This window comes from Dendrobates tinctorius, unplaced genomic scaffold (assembly GCF_039654945.1).
Source record: "Dendrobates tinctorius isolate UK_male_01 unplaced genomic scaffold, ASM3965494v1 ptg000022l, whole genome shotgun sequence".
NCBI classification, from domain to species: domain Eukaryota; kingdom Metazoa; phylum Chordata; class Amphibia; order Anura; family Dendrobatidae; genus Dendrobates; species Dendrobates tinctorius.
The window spans coordinates 47854859-47867500 of NW_027361690.1; positions in this window are offsets into that span (position 1 = coordinate 47854859).

Genomic DNA, 12642 nt, shown 5'->3' on the forward strand with positions numbered 1-12642 from the left:
TATCACATGTAACATTGTCAAGAAGTTAAGATCAGTGTCACAAAAGAAAAAAATATTTGTGGATTGTTAACATTTTGTATGAAAATAAAATGGATAAAAATAACATACAAGATGTCAAATCAAGACATTCATTCAGTCTATTTCTAAGTAACATCTACAATCAATGACCCAGAAAGGAAAAGGTTGACATAGCCATTTTAATAAACTGTTCACCCAAGAGGTTCTCATTAATCATTGTCTGGGTTGCCTCAAGAAAGTTAAATTGTACTGAACTTCTGTATTGAATTGAATTGAACTTTCATTCTGAGAAAAAATAAGCAAAAAGAACATATTGCAGATATGTAAAGATTATCTCTCCGACTGTCTCTTGCTGCGCAGATAGCAGTCATGTAACCTCAGTCGTATATTTACATGTCTAACCTATCATATGGTTGTATACTGCGAACAGAAACAGAGGAGACTTTTTTTCTAATCTTGGGTATCCCCTTTAAATTTTGGTCTGATATTAAACACTATGCCCCTGATTCATCAAGACTGGCATTTTTCACAAATGTGAGGCTCCTGATCCATTAAGAATATATCAGGCGAAGGTGCGCATGCCTTCATGTGTGCCAAACCACGCTCTTACTTCAGTTTGGGACTGGAGTAAGATTTGATGTGTAGTGAACGCCACTGATCATCATGAATTTGTTGAGTGGGGGTTTTCATACCCTGTCACAACCCCTGCACTGTTATAGCTCTTGCCACTTTGTCGGAATTGAGCAACAATGACAAAAGCTGCAACATTTTTGTGCAAATTTTTTTTTGACTTTTCAAAGCTTTTTATACCAGAATTCTGCCCAAAACCTTTTATTAATTGTGGCTCTACCCACCCACGAGCCATGGTTCTGAATGACAGCATTTCCAAATTCCTGGCCTTTGAAATGCTGCCATTCCAGCTGGTGGAGACAGTTTTAAAAAATAATAGTGATGTCTGTCCCGCAGTACGTTGTTCTCAGATGCCACTACTTTTCCAGGCGGGCCTTTCTTGCCCTGTACACACATGATGTGGACCAAATCAGGTCTGCACTGCGCAATGCCATCAGTGGAAAGATCCACATAACAACCGAAATGTGGACCGGTAAGCATGGTCAGGGATGTTACATCTCCCTGACTGCCCACTGGGTAAATATAGTGGTGGCTGGGACAGAGGCGGAAGGCGTTCTAGCACATGTCCTACCACAACCAAGGATTACTGGACGCTTTTCTGTCCAGGTTGCCTCCTCCTCCTACTTTATTTCCTCCACTGCCTCTTCATCCGGTGACAGTAAAGGTACTGTCACACTTAGCAATGCACCAGCGATCCCGACCAGCGATATGACGCGGTCAGGATCGCTGGTGCATTGCTAAGTGGTTGCTAGTGAGCTGCCACACAGGCAGATCTCACCAGCGACATAGCAGGGGTCGGGGGTCGCTACTTACCTGTCAGACGAGGCGATCCTGACGTCCTCCCGCCCGTGTTCACGCGTCGCTCATCTCCACAGCAGGAAGCCCAGCAGGAAGCTGATGACGAGAAATGGTCCAGGACGTTCTCGCGCGATCAGCGATAATCAGAGGGGGAGCCGTCGGTGTTAAGTATCAGACATAGCGATATCGCTAGCAATATCACTATAACGTCTCAAAAACCAGTGACGTTATAGCGATATTGCTAGCGATATCGCTTAGTGTGACAGGCCCTTAAGACCTGCACCACCAACTTCAGCACAGCCAGGGGGAAATGACAGCAAACTGTTCTGAAACTCATCTGTTTGAAGGACAAATCAGACACTGCACAGCAAATGTGGACGGGGATCAAACAGCATACAATTGAGTGTCGGTGAACCTCAAGCCTGGCCTGGTGGGGTGCAATAATGGGCAAAATCTCGTAACAGCTCTGGGGCTAGCCAGTTTGATGAACATCCCTTGTGTGGTGCATGTGCTAAATTTGGTGGTGCATAGCGTCCTAAAAAATTACCCTGAGACGTCAGAGCTGCTGCAGAAAGTGCCGGCAGTGTGTGCACACTGTCAGCTTTCTCACCCTGCTGCTGCTCGCCTCTCTGCGCTGCAGCATCCCTTCTTACTTCCCGCTCACTACCTCATATACAATGTACCAACAAGGTGGAACTCCAACTTGCATTTGCTGGAAAGACTGTGTGATCACCAGCAGGCAATTGTGGAGTTTCAGTTTTGGTACGCACGGTTAAGGGTAAGTCGTTCTGTGGAACAACACCACTTCATCACCAATGAGTGTGCTGTGTTGTGCTGTTTTGAATACTCCACCAACATGGCCAGCGCTGATGATGAGAACATGACCTGTACTATACCACATCTATGCTTGCTGAAAGAAACACTTCTGGTGATGATGGAAGAGGAAGTGGCAGAGGAGCAAGAGAAGCAGGAGGTACAGGGATCATTCTCACTGCTATCAGGCATGTCGTCCACATGGTGTGAGTTCCTGTACAAACAGTGGCCAGGTACACAACAGAAGCCAGAAGACAGTTTTGGAGGAGGAACCATGTTCACAGCTGGGTGAAGCTTTTAATGGGAACATTTTACATAACGTTTGGGATCACATTTATCCTGTGGTCTAGGCTGAACCCTTACTTTGGGGTTTCCATCTAAATCTCTGAGTGACGTGATTCAGATGAAATCCCCAAGGGAGTCACTCACTACAAAAAGGCATCCAAGTTACTCTGGACTCTTTCTGGCCTCTGTTCAGAGGGGTCCTTATTTTTAAAGGTGCACAAAACTGGGACAGACCACACTTTTATGCATGCCTAAAAAGACAAACACCACAGGATCATATGCCAAACGGCATCTATAGTGCCTCCATTTGCCTTATTATAGGGAATCTTCCATTGTGGATTCCTTCTGAATCACGTATTTCAAAGATTTACACTGAAATCTCGGTGTAAGAGCTCAGCTTAGAGCGCAGGAAAAATATAAGCTGAGCCTTACTGCGATCTTTGGGAGGCAGAATGAACAAATCAACAGCAGGTCAAGAATTGGTTTTATTTATTTTTTTACACCATTCCTCGTGTGGTATAATTGATTAGGCAACTTTATTCTTTAGGTTGGTGAGATTACAGCGATACCAGATTTATATTGAGATTTTATGTTTGGCTGCTGTCACACACTAAAAGATGCTTTTATTGCAAAAAGTTTCACTTTCTATTCCAATTTTGGAGGCAGAATGAACTAAAACCAGCATTTCAGGAATCGTTTTTTTTATGTCGTTCACCGTGTGGTAAAATTGATAAGGCTTTATTCTTTGGGTCAGTAGGATTACAGCAATACCACATTTATATATTTTTTAAAAATATTTTTACACTTTTACACCAAAAATTTTTATATAGAAAAAAATAATTATTTTTGCATTGCTTTATTCTGAGAGCTATAACTTATTTTTCCATTGATGGTGCTGTATGGTGGCTTGCCAGATTGACTGACCAATCACAAGGATCTGGGTGCTATTTGACTCTTGGAGCACAAATTTTCTTAGAATAGTTTGACGACTCCATATACAGAGCCCCTAAGTGCTAGAAGAGCAGAATCCCCTCTCAAGTGACCCCATTCTGGAAATTACACACATCTGGGAATTTATTTACAGGTGTAGTTATGATGTTGACTGCTTGAGTGTTTTCCAGAATCAAGCAGCAATTGATGTTGCTATTTGAAAATTGCAAATCTGCCATTGTGGTACTCATACATTGCAGTACCCAGTATGTTGTAGTGCCAAGTACATTGTAGTGCCCAGCGCCCAGTACATTATGTCCAGCTTGTGATTCTGAAAACATGCACCGGTAAATTAAGCAGGCTTTCATCGGTGCAGAAATGCCAAACATAGGGAGGGACATTAAATGTGGTTTAGGCACACAGGAGCTCAGAAGGGAATGGGGCATTTGGATTTGGGAACACAAAATTAGCTGAATTTCTTTTGGGCGGTGAGGAGCCATAGCACTTGTCCAGAGCCTTTGTACTACCAGAAGCTTGATTTTTTTGTGGGTAAAGTGGAAGCTTTTATTTTGAATCATGTTTATCCTGTTCTCTACACTGAGCACTTGCATCAGGGTTTCCATCTAAAGCTGGCTTCACACTTAATGTATGGAAAATTGGTTTGAGTCTTCCTGCTGAGAGTTACTGGAGTGTAATGCGAGTGTCATGAGAGTTTAAGGAGGTGGCGGGGACCCTAATTTGCCTCCTCTCTTTTATACACTGGGCCCATGCAGAACCCCAATGGTTCCCTCATGTTTACACTGTTCTGCTGTTTATTAATGTTGCATATTGTCTTGTCATGTATTAATGTGTCTTATGTCATATGTAATGTGTAATGCTTTGTACATCCCATATCATTGTATTAAGTTAGTTTAAGGATAGAAAGTGGAAATTTCCTGCTTCTGTGCAGATCCCGGCTAGGTTTGCCCAGGGCAGGACGGCGCTCTGCTCAGACCGGAGCAGAGGGTACCCCAGCCAGGGGGATATAAACTGCCAAGGACTGTAAGGCAGCGTGGATGGGTCCTGATGTTATGGGACCATCCCTAGGAAGACTTTTGTGGCTTCCAGACTTGGATGGGAGCTAATGTTGCTGGACAGGCTCAAGAAGTTGCATGGAGAGAGCAGGAAGCATTGTTTCATGTACAGTAAAGTTTTCCCTGTTGGATCAGAACTGTGCCTGTGGTGTTTTCTTGGATCTTCATCCCCAGCGGCTGCAGTGAGTGTGAAAAGAAGGTAACTGACTGCTGTAGGACTGGGGCCCGCACCTGTCTTTTTTCATGCACAAGGGGCTGAGGTGCTTATGGACTGTTGCATTAATGTACTCGGTCATGACTACACCCTGTGCCACCTTGTTAAACAAGTACAATCCATTTTCTCACACTTAACATCCGATTTACATCCGAATGCAGTGCGATTGCTATCTGATTACAATGCGATTTTAACATAAGCTTTTACATACAGCAATTCTCTGTCATTTACACATAGTTTTCAGAGGTTTTTTTATACTTTCCTTCGTTAGATAAGAATGTTGTCTGGTCCGAGCATTCCTACAAGCAATCTGACCCCATTAGACTAGAATTTCTTCTGTGGTGTTGCTATCAGTGTGTCAAGAGTAGAAGAACAGGGTTGCATTGACAATCCAACACAATGGGCAGCACTTTGAACACATTTTATAAGTGGTCATAAGCTTGTAAATAACTCATGAAAGAATAAAGTTACGTTAAAACCGAGCACACCATTATTTTTCTTGTGAAATTTTCAATAAGTTTGATGTGTCACATGACGCTCTTCCCATTGGAAAAAATAAAGTTGGATCCAAAATGGCCAATTTCAAAATGGCCACCATGGTCACCACCCATCTTGAAAAGTTTTCCCCCTCCCATATACTAATGTGCCACAAACAGGAAGTTGATATCACCAAACATTCCCATTTTATTTAGGTGTATCAATATAAATGGCCCACACTGTATATATATATATATATATATATATATATATATTAGATAGATAGATTAAAAGCTGGCAATTCATCAGCCGTGTACAGTATAATCACAGAGTTATTACAGATGCACCTTTTCTGGGGCGGCTGAGAGCTGATGTTTTTAACCGGGGGGGTCCAGCATCCATGGCCCCTTCCTAGGCTGTTAATATCACCCCACAGCTGTCTGCATAGCGCTTGCTGGTTATTAATTATAGAGTGACCCCACATCAGTTTTTTAGGGTCCCCCATTTTAATAGCCAGTTAAGGCTAAGTATATATTTGTGAGCTGATATTAATAGGCTGGGAAGCTCCATGGGCATTACCCCCTTCCCAGGCAATAATCATCTTCCCCAGCCATCGGCTTTCCTCTGCTGGTTGCTAAAATTGAAAGGGAGCCCACGCCAGTTTTTTTTCAAAAAATCTTTTTTTAAATAAATACATGTACGGTAAGCTGCACACACTGTACTAATTGTATTTGTTACAGACATCTGAATATCTACCTATTCGATTTGTATTTACTGTATGTAATCCATCTCTTCTATCCTGTCGGCTCCTGCAGTGATTTTACAGAACACGGCAGATGAATTGCTGGCTTTTCTTCTATCTATCTATCTATCTATCTATCTATCTATCTATCTATCTATCTATCTATTTATCTATCTATCTATTGTGAGAAGGTCACTGGCATTGTGTGTGAGGGGAGATATGTGTCACGGAGACTGCTCAAGAACCCATAAGTTTGTTTTCAGCATGATATGTGCTGAAGGAGTTAAGTGGTCATGTTATGTGTGGGTTTTTAGGTGAGTAGGTAAGAGATGGGCAGGGTAGTCAGAGATTTGCTGCAACATGTGATAGTGGGGTGAGACTTCAACCTGTTCTGGGACTTGTGGGGAAAAGCAATGGTGCCCATTGTCTGAGGCAGGAGCCAGCACAACTCTGATGAATCCCCATTGCAGTAAAGGTCCTGTCACACATAGCGACGCTACAACGATCCCGACAACGATACGACATGACAGGGATCGTTACCGCATCGCTATGTGGTCACTATTGGGATGTCAAACAGTCCAATCTACCCAACGACGGCGCAATGATCTGGCGTGCCATATCAACCTTTGTAGCGATGTCGGTGGTCGTTGGGACCCTGTCACATAGCATGTTCCCTTGACGATTTACACCTCGATGAGGGATGTACTGTGTGATGCTGCATTTACATAGGCGGGGATTGCGTTCCCTTTTTCACGCCCTCTCAGCTCTGATTGGTGGTCACTACTGCGCCTGGTTTGGCCTTGCATTTAAAAGAAGGTGACATACTAGCTCTTCATTTCATTGTTCCTGAGTCTTTTGGCTAGCAGAATCTAGTAGCGATTACCGGTGTCCTATTTGCGTTCAACGGCTGCCTTAGTAGCGTTCACCGGCTGTCCAAATAGCGTTCACGGGCTGTGATTCCAGATTGATTTACCCAGACGCCTACTCATTGTTGACGGTATGTATCTTTGGGGTCTATTTTGGTCTACTTGAGGGAGGGCTTTGGTTTATTCGAATTTGGTATGGTCAGCCATTTTAGTTGGTGGACACATAACTGGCACGCCCATATGCAATTGTATGGTCAGTCATCTTGGTCAAAGCACGTTACTGCCATGCCTGGTAATACAATGGTATGCAATTGTATGGTCAGCCATTTTAGTTTGAGAAAGAACATTACAGCCATGCCCGGTTAATAGTATGGTATGCAATTTAGCATCACACGTACCTTGTTGTGATTTTTTTATTTTCTAACTTTTTATAATATTTCAACTTTATTTTTTGCAGTTTGCTCCATCATGAACAAGGCACAGTGTTCAGTTGTGGTGGCTGCCTCATTGACTGAGGAAGCTCGCCGTCGTGATGAAGTCCAGACCCTGAAGAGGCGTTCCGAAAAAAAACGTCGCATGTGGACGCTTGCCATTATTTGGTTGGACAAACACATCAGGTCAGGGGACGGGGGCAAAGTTCCCTTTCTTTTGCAAGCATTATTTTGTCGTCGCCATACAGTAAGGGGAGCAGGTTCTTGACTCGACCCCTCTAATGCGTCCTCCATACTCCGTTCACACTCGGTGATGCTGTCACTCCCTTGCGTGGCCTGTTCTTGTTGACGCTGCTGATGTGGGAACAAAGAAACCACAAAAAATACGTTAAGCAAAGAATGGCAAATATGTCGCAAATTTCAATGACTGCTGGTCCATATGCTAATGTTTTAGATTAAATATTTTTCACAATAAATACGGCATGTACATGCAAAATAATAATTCACTTTTTTTTGGAAAAAAGAAGGTACTTACATCTCAAACAGGGGAGTCTGGAACTTTCTCGATCTCTGTGTCAGGTTGCACATTTGGCCGCATGGAAGACACTGTCTTCCTCGGAAGTTGCTGGTTGCGGGTGAAGCCGAGTAGGTCGTAGTGCCACAGCGAGGGCACATAAACCTCGTCTGTGCTGGCACCCGACTTCCTCGACTTCTCCACCTTGTTCAGCTCCTTTTTATAAACGGTGCGGAGAGACTGGATTTTTTTCCTAACAAGAGTTTCGTCCACCTTCTCGCTAGGGTTATGACGCTTAAAGAGGCAAATCATCTTCTCATACGCCTCCCTTTTTTTTGATCCTATTACTGTACTCGGTGGACTTTATTTTCCAAAGACATGGAAGAGACCGATACAGCTCAATCAACTCCCGAACGAACTCCTCACTATTGTAAGACATCTGTAAAGAAAAAAAAAGTTAACAAACTACAAACATGAATGGAACTTTGTTTAAAGTATACCACACAAAAAAAAATAATTACAGAAAAATACAGAGTGTTGGGTGTGTTCACTTCATACAGCCTAAAATGGCTGCCCATGCATGACCCTTTGTTCTCACAAAGAAAAGAAAAAAAAAAACACCCTCCCATCAACTGGAGCACAAATTTAAAAAGAGTTTAAAAAAAATAAAACAAAAAAAAAAAATTATATATATGTGGAAACGCTGTTGAGACCCCAAAATATACCTACTATAAACTGGCTATAGAAGCAATGCTGATGGTAAAGCAGATGAGACAATGTGGAGTTGCAGCCGTTGGACGCAATCAGGATCTGAACTAGGACACACCGGGTCAGGAACAAAGAACTGAAGCGCTGCTATGTTAGCTTCTTTTAAAAGAAAGCTCGCCAATCAGGACGCTGTAGTGACCATCAATCGGAGCAGAGGGAGGCATGGAAACGGGAACGCAAATCCCCACCTTTGTCTTGCTTGTGAGTCGCTAACGAGGTCGTTGGGCTAGGTGTCAAACGTGACGATACAAGCGACGCTGCGGGACATGAGCGACCAAAAAAAGTCCTGACATTTCGGGCACGATCAGCGATACCCTGCAGGGGGGCCGGTCGCTGGTCACTGTCAAATACAGCGATCTCGCTGGTGAGATCGCTATAACGTCACAATACTAGTGACTCAGCAGCGATCTCGCTAGCAATCTCGCTTAGTGTGACAGGGCTTTAAGAGGTGGAGGAATTCCCCTTGTGTATCCTAGGTGGTGATGAGGACGAATCGGTGACAAGGGAGGCTGAGGTTCCTGAGCTGGGAGTTTCTGGGGAAAATTTGGGGACTGCTCAAATGCGGGTTCTTACCCTAAAAGGGGCCTTCAAAAATTTGTCTGTGATTGATGGGGTTGCTCAAGAGCTGGAGGCTGACACCAGGTACCCACACTTTGCAGTCAATAGCGAATTGCTGTATAGAGTGACTACACTGAGGGGAGGTGAAATAGTGGAGCTGTTGTTGGTTCCAGGGCCATACCAGTGGAGGGTTCTAGACATGGCATTTTTGCATGTTTTGGGAGTACATCTGGGGGTGGAGAAAACACGGGAGAGAATACTGCAGAGGTTCTATTGGCCGGGATTTCTTTGGGAGATCCTGAATTATTGCCCCACCTGTCAGATAACTGCTCGCTCTGCGCACTTCTGAAGTCCTCTAGTCTCATCTATAATTGAGATCCTGTTTGAGCGAACTGCCATGCCTAGCAGATCTGTTAGTTAAGTCGGCATGAAGGCACCAATATATCTAAGTTGTTTTGGACTATGCAACTCAGTACCCTGAAGCAGTACCAATAAGGAACTCTTCAGCTAAGAGTATCGTCCGGGAACTTGCCCATATTTTTGCTAGGACGGGCCTGCCAAAGGAGATTCTGACAGACCAGGGAACCCCCCTTCATGAGCAAAGTTATGAAAGAACTTTGTAGGATCCTCCAGATTGCACAGCTGTGAACCACAGTGTATCATCCACAGACCGATTGCCTAGTAGAGCACTTCAAATAAAACCCTGAAAGCCATGCTCAAAAATGTAATTGAGAAGGATGGTCGAGACCAGGACTTCTTGCTTCCGTTTCTGCTCTTCTCCGTTAGGGAAGTTCGCCAGGCCTCTACTGGCTCTTCACAGCTCCTGTATGGTCGACATTCACGAGGGCTCCTGGACATTGCCAAGGAAATTTGGGAAGCTGAGGTCATGCCACCCCGAAGCATCATAGAGCATGTCACCCAGCTGCAGGAGAGAATGGTGAAAGTGATGCCTATTGTGAAGGAGCATCTTTTCCAGGCACAGGCAAGGGTGTATAATCTATCAGCGAGGCTCAGGCAGTTCCAGCCAGGGGACCACATGCTAGTGCTTATCCCCACGGTGGAGAGCAAGTTCCTTGCCAAGTGGCAAGACCCATATGAGGTGGTGCAAAAACTGGGCGAAGTTAATTACACGGTACACCAGCTGGGGCGAAGGAACCCGCACCAGGTCTATAATGTGAACTTGCTAAAACTCTGGAGAGACTGAGAATTGCTGGACACCCCTTGACTGGGAGCCAGTCCCAAAGTCACCGTGGACGATGTCACCATTGCAGAGACTCTGACGCCGGCCCTGAGGCACCAGTGTCGGGAGCTGTTGCAGCGGAACTGGGATATATTTTCAGAGTTGCTGGGGCATACGCAGGTGGTCAAGCATGACGTGTTGACAGAACCGCACGTAAGGGTGAACCTCAAGCCCTATGTAATTACGAGAGCATGGAGAGAGGTGATATCCAATGAGGTGAAGAGGATGCTGGACCTCGGGGTGATAGAGGAGTCAAAAAGTGGATGGTCGACTCCCATCGTCCTCGTACCAGTGGTGGTTCTGCAATGACTACCGCAAGCTGAATGAAGTCTCTAGTTTTAATGCTTACCCAATGCCTTGTGTGGACAAACTCATTGAGAGACTTGGACCCACAAGGTATATTACAACCCTGGACCTGACAAAGGGCTATTGGCAGATCCACATGTCCCAGAGTGCCAAGGAGAAGACAGCCTTCAAGACACCTTATGGGTGTTTTCAATACACCAGGATGCCCTTCGGTCTGCAGGGGGCCCCGGCCACCTTCCAGAGGGCGATGGATCGGGTCATGGCTCTGTACAAGAAGTATGCCACAGCTTACCTTGATGACATAGTGGTCTTTAGCCCTGGCTAGGCTATTCATCTGCCAAAGATACAGGCAGTTCTGGATGCTTTAAGAAATGCGGGGCTCACAATAAATCCGAAAAAAATGTGCCATAGGGAAGGAAGAGGCCAAGTACCTAGACTATGTCATCTGAAGGGGCAAAATGAAAATGAATTCAAGAGTGGCCGCAACCACTTTCCAAGAAGCAAGTGAGGGCATTTCTTGGAAATGTGGGGTACTATCGGTGATTCATTCCGAATTTTGCTACGATCGCCGCACCATTGACAGATCTTCTTAAAGGCACCAAATCGATGATGTTTAAATGGACTGATGACAAGGAGATGGCGTTCTAAGGACTGAAGAGAGCTTTGTGCAATCATCCGGTTCTGGTCGCACCAGACTTAAGCAAAGAGTTCGTGGTCCAGATGGATGCTTCAGAGGTTGGCTTGTGAGCCATGCTGTCACAAATAATAAATGGAGTAGAACATCCCATCCTGTATTTGAGCCGGTAGCTCTCGTCATGTGAGAAGAACTACTCCATCGTCGAGAAGGAGTGTCTAGCCATAAAATGGGCCGTGGATATATTGAGGTACTCCTCTACTAGGCCAGAAGTTCAAACTTGTGTCCGATCATGCCCCTCTGAGATGGTTAAGGGAGAAAAATGGTAAGAATGCCTGGGTGACTAGGTCGTTCTTAGGCCTCCAGGATTTCAAATCCCATGTAGAACACAGGCCCGGGAAGTCACACGGGAACACAGATGCCCTCTCCTGAATGCCCTGTCTGGTGTTTGAAGGTGCCAAAGCCCCCAGCTTTGGGGAGGAGTGGGGGGGGATATGTGACAGGGTCACTGGCATGGTGTGTGAGGGGAGATATGTCGTACAGAGACTGCTTTCCTCCGTGATCTAGAGACCCATAAGTTTCTTTTCAACATGATATGTGCTGAAGGAGTTAAGCGGCCTTGTTATAGGTGGGTTTCTAGGTCAGTGGGTAAGTGATAGGTGGGACGCTTACTCACCTTAACTCCACCTCAAGGGTGTGGCTGGGGAAATAAATGTCCTAGCCTTAGGCTGAGGCTCCTGTGAGAGCTGCCATATGTGTTGGCCCAGAAGTGCTGGAAAGGACTGCTTATGAACTTTTTATTTCTTTTGAGCCAAAAAGGCTGCTTTTCTGTTACCATTTTGGGGTTTATGATAAAACTAGCTGAAGAGCCCGGCGCTGCCCGGGCATAGTAACTAACTACGGTTAGTTATAGCAAATTTTAATGATTATATCTATATATATAATGCTGAGTGTAGAGCCCGGCCCACTCCGCATGGCCATATTCACTATAATATCCCACATCATCCCGTCAGCCAGAGCCACCGGACTACTACCCCTAATATCCCACATCATCCCATCAGCCATAGCCACCGGACTACTACCCCTAATATCCCACATCATCCTGTCAGAGCCACCGGACTACTACCCCTAATATCCCACATCATCCCGTCAGCCAGAGCCACCGGACTACTACCCTTAATATCCCACATCATCCTGTCAAAACCACCGGACTACTACCACTAATATCCCACATCATCCTATCAGCCAGGGCCACCAGACAACTACCACTAATATCCCACATCATCCCATCACAGACGCCAGACTACTCCCCCTAATATCCCATATCATCCCGTCAGCCAGAGCC